Raw genomic sequence first — 15,437 nt, forward strand, 5'->3', positions numbered from 1 at the left:
TGCCAGACAAAATGGCGTCAAATGAGGAACAATCACTGTCGAGACTATTGATTAAATATCAGTGACTTAATTTTTAATTGGTTAAATTCTTAATGGCAATTAATTGATTAATGATTAATCATTAACAGCGTTTTGTTTTGTTTTTCCATTTTTCTGTCCTTGTTTTCATTGGTCCGTTAGCAATCAGATTGCCTGACTGGCTACTCAAACGCAGACGAAAGGTTTGAATACTAATTCAAGATGTCCTCAGTTACTTTTAAAATCATAGATGAGTACCAGGTAGATTACATCTTGTAATGCATACTTAGAAGTAAAAGTACATACTTAAAAATCTGCCTATAAAATTATAAGTACCCAAAAAGTTACTTCCACCCCTGGAAACCAGGTCTGTTTTATACTAAAATATGAGAAAATATAATTAGAAAACTGGGGACTGAGGAATGAAGGTGTATAAAACTTTACATACTAAAATACATACATAATACTGTCCACTTTATCCTAATCTCATGCAGCTTTGGGCAAAACTATGCCGGTTGTTGAGTGCAGTAGAAATGTGTTATTTCTGCCTGTTCTGTTTGAATATTTCTGCTTCCTGGGGTCCATAAACAGTGTTGTAATATCATAAATTGGGTCTGAAAGGAAAGCTGAAATTCTAGTGGGTTCAATGAGTCCAGTTGTATTCATATGTGATGCTGCTGGTCTCCATAGTAATGATTTCATTGTAGTGAGACCACTTTTTAAAAAACTTGACCTCTCTGTATAAAATAAAAAACCTATAGTTACATCTAGGATAATCACAGCCTCATGAAACTTCACAACCACAAACCAGAGACCTTGAACATTCAGAGGGTGGATGGATTTCCTGGCATATTGACAATAACTGGGTTTCTGAGAAGTTTTTCTAGAAAGAAAAGCGCAAAAGCTGATAAATGCAATTCTTACAGAAATCTCCAAATAAAAGTTTTTGAAAGCGAATCACAGAATGAATTATTCTATAGTGTTTCTCAAGGCCTTGGAGTCTTCTGACAGTAATTTGAAGGGATTTCTGAACATTTTTATCAGTTCTCCAGCATTCAAAAATTGTTTTAATTTGGCACCAAATTTGTGTAATTAATGGTACCAACCCAACGCGACAACTCATGAGACAGGAGAGAGCTTCATAGGAATGATCATCATTATGTTCTAAACCCTGATACACTCAAATTTTCAAAATGTGAATAGGTGCCTAAAGAAAACACAACATTTATTACAGACTTCTGATGAGAAAAACTTGACACAACCTTAACAATTAATCTACATGCTCCCTACTTTCAGATGATGTATAATGCCTCTATGTGGCACACACTCTTGGAAAGATGCTAACTGAACCATAAAGGGTTCTTTGGTTTGTCCAGATTGGAGAACCCTTTTCAGTTCCTGGTAGAACCTTCTGTACAGGTTCAACATGGAACCTTTTCAGAGAGTTCAACTTTGAACCCAAAAAAAGGCTTATATGTAGAACCAGTTGTGAAATGTTTCCCACAAAAGCCCCTGTGAGAGGTTCTACAACTTAACCTTTCTATGGTGTAATGGTTTCAACCAGAACCCTCTCTGGGGGTTCTATCAAGAGCCTTTCCACCTAACAAGACTGTTAACAAGAAACCACCTGGAGGTTCTACCAAGAACCTTTTAAATTCCAAAGGTTTTACCTAGAATCTACCCAGGGGGGTTCTTCTGAAAACCCTTTCATATTCAAAAGGTTTTATGTTCTACTGAGAACCCTTTCATATTCCAAGGCTTTTATCTAGAACCCACTGGGAGGGTTCTACTAGGAACTCTTTTATATTCCAAGAGATTTATCTTCCATATATCCCTTTACATTATCATGTTATGGTACGAAGAAACCTTGACAGAAGAGTTCTTCAAGGATTCCAACAGTCCTTCAAGAGCTGTTTCTTTTGGGGCAAAAAGGGTTTGAACCTCCGATCTTACAAAGAACCCTTGACAAGCCTTGTCTTCAAAAAGGGTTTCTTCAGAAGCAAAAGTTTCTGGGTAGAACCTCAGGCTGTTTTAGAACCTTTATTTCTAAGAATGTCTACTATACTGTTTGCATGAGGGGGATCTTTAGTGGGAGTTAGCAGGTAGTGTTCCATGGACTGGTGCTGCAAGCAGATTAAGAGCTAATGAACATGTACTAATCCCAGAACTTTCCAGAAAATACAACATTCATGCTCTAATCGCAAAACGGTGTTGCCAACAAAAAGTGTTAAAAAATGATAGATCTTTGACATATCTAATCCCCTCAGCTGCCTTTGTCTTCAATCCACCTACAAGCAGAAGTAAAACTATGTTGAACAGACTGTCTCTGACTTCTGGGAAAAACTTACTGAAGAAACTTTTCATTGAAAAGAATGTGAAATATCAAACCAGACATAAAAAGACAATTTCAGTGGTACAAGGTGAAACTTAGGTCATTTCCATTGGACTGCTGTGGAGGGTAAAGGGGTACTGGGACCCCTCAGGACTGCATGGCCCATTGACTATGAAGCATCCCATGTCATTGCACTCATGAATACAATCAACCCACCCTGACATGTGGCCAAGAAAACCTTTTTGATGTTTGCAGAGGGTATAAATAATGGATTGTTGACTTGTAGTGCGTCACAGGATGGGTTCTGGGGGCTCGGCTGGAACACGGGCGCTAATCTCAGCGGATCCTCCTCCTCTTGTCTTTGAAAGCTGTCAGATGATCAGGGAGCTGCACAGCAGCTCTTTGGCACGGATAAACAACAACACAAAGCAGCTCAATGAGTCCTGATGGGCTTCTGGCTGTCAACCAAAAGAGCAAATCTAATATCACTGTCACAAATACAAATGTCCCGCTCCTCTGCTATGCAGTAGTTTCATCACGGTTTACAAATGATGCATATATATTCACAAATTTATGTTGGCAGAAATCTTGTAGCTTTGTTAAAGGATAGTTTGGATGATTTGAAGTAGGGTTGTATGAATTACTTAAACACAGCCAGTGTATTACAGCAAAAAAAAAAAGAGTATTTTCACTGCTTTACCTTTCTGTCAGACAGCCTTTTCTAACAGGAAGGAGGAGTTTTATGAGACAAATATTGCTCTCTCCAAACCAACCAAACTCCATAGGAAAAAAAAGGTAATTTTACCTCAAAGAACACAGGAGTTGCTGGTCTACTGCTGCCTAGATTAGTTAGTTTGGTTGTGTTATTGCATGACTTCAGTGTTTTTAAAGGATATTTCGTATTCACTAAAGTCACAGGAGCATGCCCAGACTTTTTGGATAGGGGTGACCCAAGTGAGGGACTGAGACTGAGACTGAGAAAACGATGCAGATTTAAAAAAATAAATAAAAAATACTGAGGTTGAAACTAAGGTCCTGCCTCTCACCAGGCAGATAGCCAATCATACTTGAGGATAATGGGGTGCCCCCCCCCTCCCCCGAGACATCTTCTCTGGAAGTCACATAACATCACAAGCAGCAGTAGACTCACAACTCCTGTGTTCTGCAAGGTAAAATCGCTGATTTTTCCTATGGAGTTTGGTTGGTTTGGAGAGAGTGATATTTGGCTTACATAACAGCTGTTTCCCATCAGAAAAGGCTGCCTGACAGCAAGGTAAAGTGGTGAAAATATTCAAAATATAACTTATATTTAAAGTGTTGGTATTTTTTTTTTAGGCAAACCTTTTTAGGTATCTAAAATATGTTTTGGAGCTGACCCTGTCCACATTGCTTAGCTTGCTACACCAGTATTCCTGCTGCTTCTCCAAACTGGGGGCACGTCAACCACCACCTACTGCAGGTAATACACTGACTGTGGATAAGCACCTCGTACAACCCCACTTCAAATAATCCAAACTATCCCTTTAAGATGGTTGAGGAACCAAACCCTGACAAAGTTCCTGCTTCACACATTTCCACTGGCTGCATAGCTGTCAAGCAGGTATGAAAAGTGAGCGTGAAAACCGTCCAGTCACCACAAGTCCGCAGACCGGCCCAGCCAGCCGCATTAACTTTTGTTGGCTGTCGGATGGGCTGACGTGACCTCAATCCGCTGCCTCGCTGGCTGCCTACTTAGATCACAGTCGTCTCGGCCTGTAAGAGCTTCTCCTTCATCAGGTCCGGCTAAAGCCTCGCACACACTGCCCGTCACTGGTGTGGATTAGAGGGCTACTGCTCGTGCACGTCTGAGGCGGTCTGCTCTCACTGAGTCACAAGAGGCCGCAGCAGCTCTGCCCGCGTACCCCAAAACATCACCTGAAAACCCTTTAAGTCAAAGAGTTTTTGCAGAGTTTTGGTTAAACTTATCCGCTGTCATGGATAAGCCTTCATATCCAGCGCTTCTTTGGAGCATTATCGAATCAGGGTGTAGCTTATAATTCCTCGAAGAAGTGTTAACAGAATTAAGAGCAAGATCCCCACTTAACTTTGAAGTTCTGCATGCAACATGCAACCCGAGTCTCATCCAGGATCCACTTATGATCTACTTAGACTGTTCAAACTTCTGTTAAAGCTCCTCTGCTCCACGTTATCATGATAATAAGCAGGTTACTGTTAGAATGAATTTCATGGCATGTTGCCACACACCAATAAAACCCTTTTGAATTCAATTGAAATCACTTTTTTACAAAGTTTTGTCCTGCAGAACTAATAAGTGTTGACTCACCTGTTAGTCGCTGAGATGTGGTTGCAGGGACTCAGCTTTACAACGGAGCTCAAGGCCATTTCTGTAAGAAGAAGACACCAAACATGAGCATCAGTTTTACATTTTACAAAGAAAGTGTTTTCTTTTTTTCTTCTTTTTTAAATTGATATATAAGTCCAACATTTTCCCATAACATGAACATTTTGAGACATTTCTTAGAACATTTGCATATCATAACCCCCCCATCACTATATCTCCATATCTAAAAAATTACATGATGACATGATTTTCTATCAATTGCTTTTTTCACTTTTCACCCGTCAGTAGAAGATGCCGTGACAGGTCATTTGACAAAAAAATTGTCATACGAAGAAGAAGAGAGTTGCCAGAATTCAGCAGCAAAAGACGAAGATGATGCATGGAAATGTTGGTGCTCAGATGGGACTCGGGGTGGGGGACACACAGCTAACGTTAGCCACACTGATGACAGCGATGTCACACACATATTATATGAGGTGATAAAAAGCAAAAATAAAATAAGTTAATTCTTAAGTCAATATTGTGCTTGAAAATGTCTCAGTTTCTTTTTTTAATGCAAACAACCATGTGTTTCTAAAAAGGAATGGATGAAGCTTGAACAAAAAGACTGCATCCGTTTTTTCTTTTGATTTATTCCATGTTAACATATTCAAAGAACTGAATATTCTGTTGGTGCTGAAAAACCAGTGAATCTTGTCAAAAATTCTGGCGCTGGCTGGCAAGAGTTAATATAGTCTAAGAATGGGCTCCATTTTTTCAGGAATGAGTCCTAATGTCCAGATATGACTCTTCCATAACTTGCTATGTCAGACATTAGTTCGATCAATTGTGCAAAAGATGAAGATGTGGCCGTTTTCCTCTGTCTCATAATAATTTTGCATCCTATTAGCATGGCCATAATTTCTTGAGACCGTAAATCTTAAATTTATTAAAATCTCCAGAATAAATAGTTCTGGGCTTTTGCTTAAAGAAACATTAAAGATTTCGTTTATAAAAGATATTATTTTACCACATAAGTCCTTAACCATAGTACAGTCACACAGTCTGGAGAAAGTGTTTTCTCTTATGCTGAAAATGCAGCCTAATTATGTTTTTGAACAGGTTTTAACATGTATTTTCTTTTTACTCACAGCTGAGGTACTGAAGGGGTTTGAAGTGTCAGTCAAAGTGTGCGCATCAAAACGAGCTGCATTGTCAGCGGATGATAAAAGCAACTGATCTGTCAGTTAAAAGTTAATTACCACAACAAGCTGAAATTTCAGCTCAAATCAAAGCGTGAAAGCACAAAGTCAGTCGAGCAGCTTCTGCAAAAATCTATTTACACCAAAAAGCTTCAAGTGTTTCATATAGTCAAGGAAAACCTGAATGCTTTTGTGAGATACTTGAAGCAGGAGACAGAGGTTTGTCCAGGTAAAAAAGGGTTAATTTACAAAAAAACAAAAAAACACTTGGAACAGCACAGGACTCAACTCCTAACTTGCAATTACTCAACTACACAATGACATCCATTTTTGCCCCTAGCAGCCAAAAGCAACTGCTTAAAAAGACCCTTCCATCAACAAGAGTCAAACTGGGTGGCACCATTCCATTCCAGTAAATCCCATACATCACCTGTATGGTGGGAAGTGACAGTTATTTATCCTGAATAAACTCCAAACAAACAAACACAAATAGAACACATCTTACTAACCATCTAACCATGTAAAAACAAGTGTGACTAACTTACCTAACCTAATAAACTTCCCCCTGATACTTAGTTTAACCCAGTGACATCACTGATGATGTCATCCAGTTTATAAATACAGGAAGTGGGCAGGTACGTCCTCTTTTTTTTTTTTCCCTCTCTGGAGCACATGGTGGGCATGGTAAGTATTACAAAAATGACCACACAACAGCACCTAAACTTAAAAATACTCCTACACCTGTGTGTTACTTTAACCTGAAATATTGATGTGTGTGAACTGCAGCCAAATATAATGCAAACACAAACAAACCCAGGATAGTATGTGTTTGCAAGTTACAGATCGATGGTGGAGCTGCGGCTGAAACAAACAATTCACAAGTGAGGTTAAAGTAGTACACAATATGGCAAGGATTGTGGAAATGCCAGCACACTTCGTCATAACTTGTGGGTGTGAAAATAGCAGCAACTAGCAACTCAGTTTTTGTCAGTTAGATGGTTATAATCCTTTGGCCTACAGAAGAAATTTGTCACAGTTTCACAAAGTCCAAGCCGACATCTTTAAATTACTCGTTTTGTTTGACCAGTAGTTCCAAGCCGACACGCTGTTTGTATATTCAACAACCGCCATATTCAACTAGAGGAGACCAAGTCCAAACATCTCAATTTAAACACTGATATTCAGTGTTTCTCTCCATCAACTGTCAGGATCAACACACAGGAATTTAGTAGAATCAGCTTCTCCCTAGTCATTACTTTAACATAAATATACAAGTTTAATCAATTAAAGTTAATTAAACTTTCTAGTATTTATTTTCAGAACTGAAGTCTTTTAATTTGAAATGATGAGCTGAATGAATGTACTATACAAGGTTCAATCAACTCACTAAATTAAGTTTTTAAAGAAACATGATCAGCATGTGAGCAGGCTTCCCAGCATGCATTGTTGAGTCTTTTTCTTTGAAGAAAACACATATGAGAACTTGCTGTGCGTCTTTAATTCACTTAAAGACAAATCATGGTTGTTTTCACAGTTATAGAAAACACTGCAAAACATTTCACTTAGTATTGAATTCAGTCTCTGCCCCCTCATACTTAAGATGTAATAAATTCACTGGGAGCAGTTTTATTGAACAAAGTGTCTCCAGCAGGAGCAGCTGCAGCAGAAAAGAAGAACTGACTCTTCAAACTTAGAAACTGTAAAAAGGAAATCAAATTTGTCAGTGTACCTGAAAAGTTGTTGGTTCAACTTAACATCTTAAGCTTTCTGAACATGTTTTCTCAAGTACAACTGAATTTATTTCAAATTTCCTTGCCTAGAAATGTTTATTTGTTTGAATCATTATAAAATGACCTCAGTTTGTCTTTTCAGCTTCAGTGAATTTAACAGGTTAAGGCAGCACAGACACCATCCTCTTCAGTTAAAAAAACATAATTAGGGCTGAACAATATGATAAAACAAGTCAAATTACAATTTATCAATTTTTCTTTCATCTGGAGAACAAGATTTTAAGGCCAGGAGCAGCTCTGCAGCACTGCAGTACCTCATTATAATGCTGTTTTCTCATATTTTTACTTTTTCAAAAAAAAAAAAGTGATTTAGTTCTGGTTCTGCAATATGGGAAAGTGCCATGTCCAAATCACAGTTTTGATAATACTGCGATTAACTGTGCAATAATAGCTGCTCAACTATCAAGTGTACTTTTTCTGATACTATAAAACAGTAACTTTAAATATTACCGCAATAAACATTTTACAGCCTTTGACTTTATTTACAGCTTGTCCATAGAGAACTCACTCCACAACTGAAAACCAACAGAAGGTTTTTCAGCAGCTGGCTGACATTATTGAACCGCCAACATGAACATGAGCCCACATACATTAACTCTGGCTGAAACAAGACGTCAGACTGAAGCAGCTCCAGTTAAAAGGAGAGAGGAGTCAGCTGTGTGAAACAGAGCAGTCAAAAAATAGGTTTCTCAAACTTTTTCAAAGCTACTGAATCACATAGGTCCTTGAGCATACAGTCATCATTGTGCACAAAAGATATTTATTCATGTTAAATAAGTATTCTGAGTGTGAAGGGAAGTGCCACTTAAAGTGTGGGTGTGCGTGTCAATCCTTTTCTTCAAAAGAAAAGTTTTTAAATCACAAAAGAATCTGAATCTTTTGTCAGTGTCGGTTCATCTTATTCATGCTGTTTGTACAGCATGTCAAAATGTGTATCACAGTTTTTACTGAACATTCTTAATTGTTCCAGATATGCCTATTTGTTCCTTGTTTTTTTTTTTTTTTGTGTGTGTGTGCATTAAAGTACCCTTAGCTATGGTGGCCCAGAGGGATCAACACACCACAATTGAAGAAAACACATGCAAACAGACAAAACACAAGTAAATAAGGATTAGAGCTTCACCAGAAACACGCTGCAAATACAGAAATGTTGCAATTAACACAACAACATCTTCTATATTTGCAGCATATTTTTGTATTTGCTGAAGCTCTTGTCTTAATTTGCATGTGTTTTATCTATTGGTCTTAAGTTGTAATGCATTGAACTCTCAGGGCCACCGTACTTAGCTCTTTACAAGCTCTGCATACTTTAAAATAGCCTCATTTTGTTGAAACAAATTAAATATGCACCACCACACAGCACAACACAAAAGGCAGCTTGTACTCTTCAAACCACTGGATATTGAGATATAAAAGGTGTACACTCAACAGCTGATCCTGGGAATGCTTCACTTCCGCCTAAAATGTCATCGTGTCTCTGTTGCATCTTTCCTGTCGGGGACGGACTATATATATATATATATATATATATACACACATACATATATACATACATACACCTTCAGCAGGGAAATGAATAAACATGAGTGTGATCTGTGGGGCTGCATGCTGACGGGGCCGTCCGCAGTCACTCAGGTGGGTTGACACTGCTGCCACGGCGGTGACATCTCTACTCTGCCTGTCAAGCTCTGAAGCTGCTTCAGAGGAGTCGCCAGGCTGCTCAGGCATGTTTATACGAGGCAATATGAAAGTAAACATCTTTGTATAATGTGAATCAGGCGGAGAGAAGATGGAGTATAACAGGGAGTTTAGATTGGCCAGTTTGCTGATCTTTCAAATACACAGCCTTTTAATTATTTAGTTTAATTACTAATCACATGGATAAACAAATTATCAAATCATGCAAACATCATCAGTCATCCCTATGTTCCTAGGATCCTATGTTGCATAAATCCTGTATCCCCAGCATGCTATAATCCCAAATCTCTTATGTTTCTAGGTCCTATATTCCCAGTGTGCCATGTCCCTAAGATTCCATGTTTACAGGGTCTTATGTTGCATAGGTCCTATATTCACAGCATGCTGTGTTCCTACAGACTGTCTCTTGGGTCCTATGTTGTGTAAGTCTTGTATTACTAGCATTCTATGTCCCCAATGTCCTATGTTTCTAGGGTCCTGTGTTGCAAAGGTCTTGTGTTTCTTATGGGTCCTATATTCCCAGCGTGCTATGTTCCACAGGTCCTTTGTTCCCAGCATTCTATGTTCTATGGTGCCCTATGTTTCATGGTCCTATATTCTCAGCATGCTATGTTCCCAGCGTCCTATTTTCCTGGGGACATATGTTGCATGGCATGCTGGAGACATAGGAACCATGCAACAGAAGAGCCTCTTATGTTCCTAAGGCTCTACGTTGCATGGTTCCTGTGTTCACCAGATGTATATGAAACATAATGGGATAAGATTAAGGGTGAGCATAGAACATAGCACTCTGGGAGCAACCCTACTAATGTAACTTATAACTAATCTTTTTTGACTGTTAGAGACATGATAATTAATGATTAATAATGCCAGTATACATCTTAACAGCACTGTATTTACCATTTTAGCTTTGACTGATGTTCAGTTCTTTTTAGGAGAATATTATCTGTTATTAAAATAAAGGAACATGGAGTTTGGAACACATTGTGATAAAATATTCTAACCATCCATATTTAATATTCTTCAGTGAATGAACTTTGCTCAAGTGTAATCATGTGACTTATACAGAACTTAAGTCATGTAATATAATAGTTTGGTTGTAACTGAGTCATATATTAAGGTCATGTGATGATGGCCTTCAAGGTGTATTCACTGGAGAAGGTCCTACAGACCATATGATTAACAGAAAAACAGTAAATAAATCTTGATATTTTATCTGAAAATATTGAATCTCAGACATTTTTTATCCATAAAAACAGTATAAATTCTCCCTCCCAGCACTTTTAAAGGCCTGAGGGATCAGCGTCTGTTAGTTTAGCCTTGTTGTGGCGATGTAGTGTGTGACAGGAGGGTGTGACCACCTCTCAGTGTGGTGTGGACAGCAATGTAGAGCTTGTATTCAGAGCTAACCAGCCATGAGCAGCTCCTGTAGGACAGAGTCAGGTGGTGCTTTGACAGTCAGGAGCACATTGTCCACTGGACACAAAGTGGCTGCTCTCTGGTGTGTTTGTGTGTGTGTGGGAGCATTCATCATGTCTACTGTTGAGTAGACAGGGCAACATCATTAAGTACAGAGCGTGTTGACTTATTGTGTGAGACTGAGCAGACCAGCAGGAAGCAGAAACAGATGCCATATAATTTCAGAGTGAAGTTTCAAAATAAAAGTTCTGAACATAAATGTGTGACCATGAAGAATTCACAACATAAAATTAATAAAACATTTTGTCTTTCAGGATGGACGGGGGATCCTGTCAAGGCAACAGCAGGGGAAATGCAGGGCTAGATTACAAATGAGGTGCACTTCAGGAGCAGTGTTTTCTGTAGGTAAGTAACTCCTACCCCGGACTTTGGTTTTTGTGACTTTGCAGACCTTTAAATGCACAAAAAAGGTATGTAATACTTAAAAGGAAAGCTCTGAATATAGCACAGTTAGACATGCCTATGTGTTGTGTTTACTGCCACAGAACGTAAGTCATCTCTGCCTGCACTTGTGAAGGTTTGCTACCAGGTCACAACTATGAAGAGCGGCACAAACTGGCACTACAGTAAGGCTATGGTCAACCAGTGCTGCCGCACTCAGATGGTTAACAGACTCCACCAATCAGAGTTAGAGCAGCCTGTGGGAAGCCTGAGAGGTGAAATCCAGGGCAAAACTGTTAACAGAGTTGCTGCTGATGATAAATCTTAATGCTGTGAGCTCACAGTAATAATTGAAGGCAATCTTGACAACATTTTATCAAAGCTCCTCTCTGGAGAGGCGAAACTTTGATTTCCATCGTGCTATAAATGCATAGTGAAGTTAGACATGGAAACAACTGTATTAAAACATCTGTAGAGGATTTGCCAACGCAATCCACAGATGCAGTTAAGGCCGATGATGAAGTAACAACTTAACTTTGTGTGCAGCACTGTCACAAAGACAAATACCTGTGTACACACTCGCTGATTCCCCCTCTGAGAGTGACTGATACACTCGGGGATGATTAATGAATCCATTTGCAGCTGAGAATTTAAATGTGGGAAATTTGCATGCGCACAAGAGCACAACCTGCGGTAGGAGCCGTGACGAAGAGCGGTAATTTGGTAACTGGTTAAAGAAGCTGATAGGTTGTTTGCACTTGTGATGTATAACCAGCTGCAGGGCAAACAAGTATCTGTGGCTGACTTGAGAGGAGGGGGCCTGAGGAGCTTTTTCCTCTGGCCCTCAGACTGGAGGGAGCAGATCCACTTAGGTTTCCACTGTGCCGCCTCCCTTCGCTTTGGCCATTCAATCGACGGGCAGCCAGCCGGTAAGAGCGCATTAAGTTTTAATCTGAGCGTGATGCGTGCTTATCATTCCAGACGCACCCAAATGAACTTTTGTCACGGGCGGCGGTGGAGTGAAACAAAGCAAAAAACAAGAGAGGAGCGGCGCAGTGTGCACATGTACACAGTGTTCCGACAAGACTATACACCCTCATTTACATTCTCACATCAGAGGGTATGGGAGGGGATGTTATGATGGCTGCTCCACTGTTTCACCAGTGCCAGCTCTAACCTGGGAGGCAAATTTCTGAAAATGCATTCAAAAAAATACATAATACCCCAAATATTAATATACAGTGTTTATTATAGAGCTTCCCACATATGCTTTCAAGGGCGCATGATGTTAAATTTACATTTCAGGAGATGCTGAACCTCCTGGTAAGAGGGTATATGGTGTGTATACATTTATTGTGCAGCTGAAAGCGTGTTTCCATAATTAATGTACGAGGCATTTTAATTAGTTGATTACCATGGTTGCTTTCAGTCAGTCATAAAAGTACATTAACATGCGCAAAACAATGCTTTTACTGTAATGAGGAAAACATCCGCCTGGCCACATACACGATGCACACAGCCAGATCTTCCCACAATAATAGAACAACATGTATTTAATGCTGCACTTGTCGATATTTTTATACTAACAATGGGTCAAATGGCAATGTGGAATGCAGAGATTATGCACAGACTGTATTTTACAGGCTCATGTTATAGAGAAAAAAACAGGGGGGCTGCAGCACCCGCTGGCCAGAGCAACAGTGGAAGCATTCTCTTACCTTTTTAAAAGTGCCTGATATGAAATAACTCCAACTGTTTCTGTTCAAGTGCTTGTGGCTGCGTTACTCTTTTGTGGTTCCAGTCAGAACAGCATGGAAAGTTTGAAGGATGAGCATCTACTGCCGGCATCCTGACATGACTGGCTGCCTTCTGCGTCCTCCTGTCGGACTGTCGTGATTGTCGTGTCAACACTATGTGACAAAGATTGTTGGGGTTCAGTTTTCTAGCGGCGTTCCCGGGAACAAAACAGTTTCGTTGTGTTATTTCTGGATCACATTTACATCGCAATGTCAAGATTAAAAAGGCAACCCTTTGTTCCCAGATTGTGAGGAATTATTTTTTCAACATTCAAATCTAAATTTAACTTTTAAAATAGATCAAATAAAAGAATGTACAGCAATATAATGCTTATATTTTTCCTTCTTTTAGCCGCAGATGGTTATTGTTAGTGATGAGAAATAAAATCTCAAACTATTATACATGGAGAACATGGTGACCATGAGATTTTCAATACGCCCGGAAAAATGATTTCGACCAAAAAGAGTCATCATCTGCTCCCGGCAGAGAGAGCTGAGCTGCTGGTTTCATATTTTAACCACTGCAGCAACAGACAGTTCTTTCTGTTTGAGGTAAACTCTGCAGGATTCAAACTGTCAGTGCGTCATGGTGGAGAACCCTGCTGCGTTTATGGAGGATGAATGTCATGCTTGTGATTGGCAATGTGTGTCACAGCCTCTAACGCATTGGTTCCCAACCCGGGGTCCAGGCCCCACTTAGGAGGGGACAAACATCCCAGGGGGTCCCCAAGGTTGTTGAAATTAGATTTGAACATGTTGACTAAAGTCAAAAGTTATTTACTTCTACTCAGTAGGCCACACCTCCGTGACTTCTCAAGCTCTGGAATAATGAATCATTATTATTTTTTAGTAAGGATGAGTGTGTGTAAGCCCCCTTTGTTGGGTTGTTAAAAGAAAAAACATGTTAAGGTAGAAAAGAGACCTTTACCCAAGGTAAACTCTCTCAGAATGGAAATAATTAGGAAATAATTAGGAGGTAAGTGGGAGACTCCAAGGAAAAAAGGTTGGGAACTTCTACTCACATGCACCCGCTTACACTTTATAGTAATGTATTTTTTCTGCTCCTGCTGTGATGGAAATTTCCATTTGTCATGTAATACAGGACCGAAAGGAAGGTCCAATATGCTTGTGTGTATCACAAGATAGCATAAGACAGAACTGCTAAACTGTTTTCTGAACATCCTGTATCGTCATGTGATGACAATATGCAATTCACCATTTCCTGACCTTGCAGTTGTCGGTGTGTATAAAACGCTGACGCTTCTTTCTTTCTCTGTTCTGGGCTCATTCCGCCCAGCTCATTCTTTGGCTGTGCTGCGAGTCCATCTGCAGATGCTTGAACAAACCTTAAATAAAGTTTCTGACTTTGTGTTTTATTCAGCAGAAACGGCCGGCACAAACCCGGTGCCATCGGCAGGATCACTCATGTGAGAGGACACCGGTATCTCCAACCTCCGCCATCAAAGGAGGGTAGAGATGTGGAGGCCTGGCGCCTGAGGACCAGGGCCCGCTCACCGCTGTGATCCGACCAACCAGGTGGCTTAAGAACACCGTCTCTCTGGTAAGTGCTGTTTCAGAAAACAGTACAGCAACTCTGGCTTCTTCTATCTTATGCTATCTTGTGCTGCATGCAAGTCATTGCACCTTCCTTTCTGTCCTGTCTTTAGGCACTTACAATATGCAGATAGAGGATTACATGAGAAATGGCAATTTCCATCACACTACCCTGCGCACATGGAAACCTGGCCACGAAATGACCAATAGTGCACTTGGCACACAGATACACCGGACAGGGCGCATTGGACAACAATCTGGCTGCGCTGCTGGGTTCATGAAAACAGTGTCCTCTTGTTTGTACTGACATGTTATTGACTTGCGTAGGTAAAGATATAAAAACGTAGGTGCAGAGATGATGCACATCTGCAGTGTCTGAAACATAATGCAGCAGTAGAAACATGTATAAAATATCTTCTGTACATGTAAAAACTCTCAGCAGATGAAGTTGTTGCAGGTTAAGTGTTCTTGATGATATGGATCATATGTTTATCCTGCTGTGATAATGCCATGTAAGTTTCAGATTTAACCATGTGTTACATGTGTACGTCATAGCTGTTTATTCTAACATGAAACTGGTGCATGTGTGTAATCATGTTAGAAAAAAGATTTGTCAGCTCAAAAAGATTTTTGTGTCTACATTTAATAAAAAAATGTTTGGTTTGAGTTTAATAGCCAAGAATTTGATCTTTTAAAATGTATTTTTCCAGCATAATTAAAAAAAAATCCATTCTCCGTTTAAAAAAAAAAAAAAAAAAGTACAGTTTTGTCACAATTCTTAAAGGGATAGTTCACCCAAAAATGAAAATTTAGTCATTACCTACTCACCATCATGCCGACTGATAGTCAGGTTTATTTTTTTTAGTG

General features: G+C 39.6%; 1 protein-coding gene across 1 annotated transcript in view; it reads right to left on the minus strand.

Annotated features, from left to right (window-relative positions):
• lrfn2b (leucine rich repeat and fibronectin type III domain containing 2b) overlaps positions 1-15,437 on the minus strand; it is a 244,637-nt gene that overhangs the window by 166,935 nt on the left and 62,265 nt on the right. The window contains exon 2 of the mRNA XM_084737953.1: positions 4,674-4,734. The gene's annotated coding sequence lies outside the window, so the exon portion shown is untranslated. The remainder of the gene's footprint in view (positions 1-4,673; positions 4,735-15,437) is intronic.

Source organism: Lutjanus erythropterus, chromosome 15, assembly GCF_056507025.1.
Source record: "Lutjanus erythropterus isolate fLutEry1 chromosome 15, fLutEry1.hap2, whole genome shotgun sequence".
In the NCBI taxonomy this organism is placed as follows: domain Eukaryota; kingdom Metazoa; phylum Chordata; class Actinopteri; order Lutjaniformes; family Lutjanidae; genus Lutjanus; species Lutjanus erythropterus.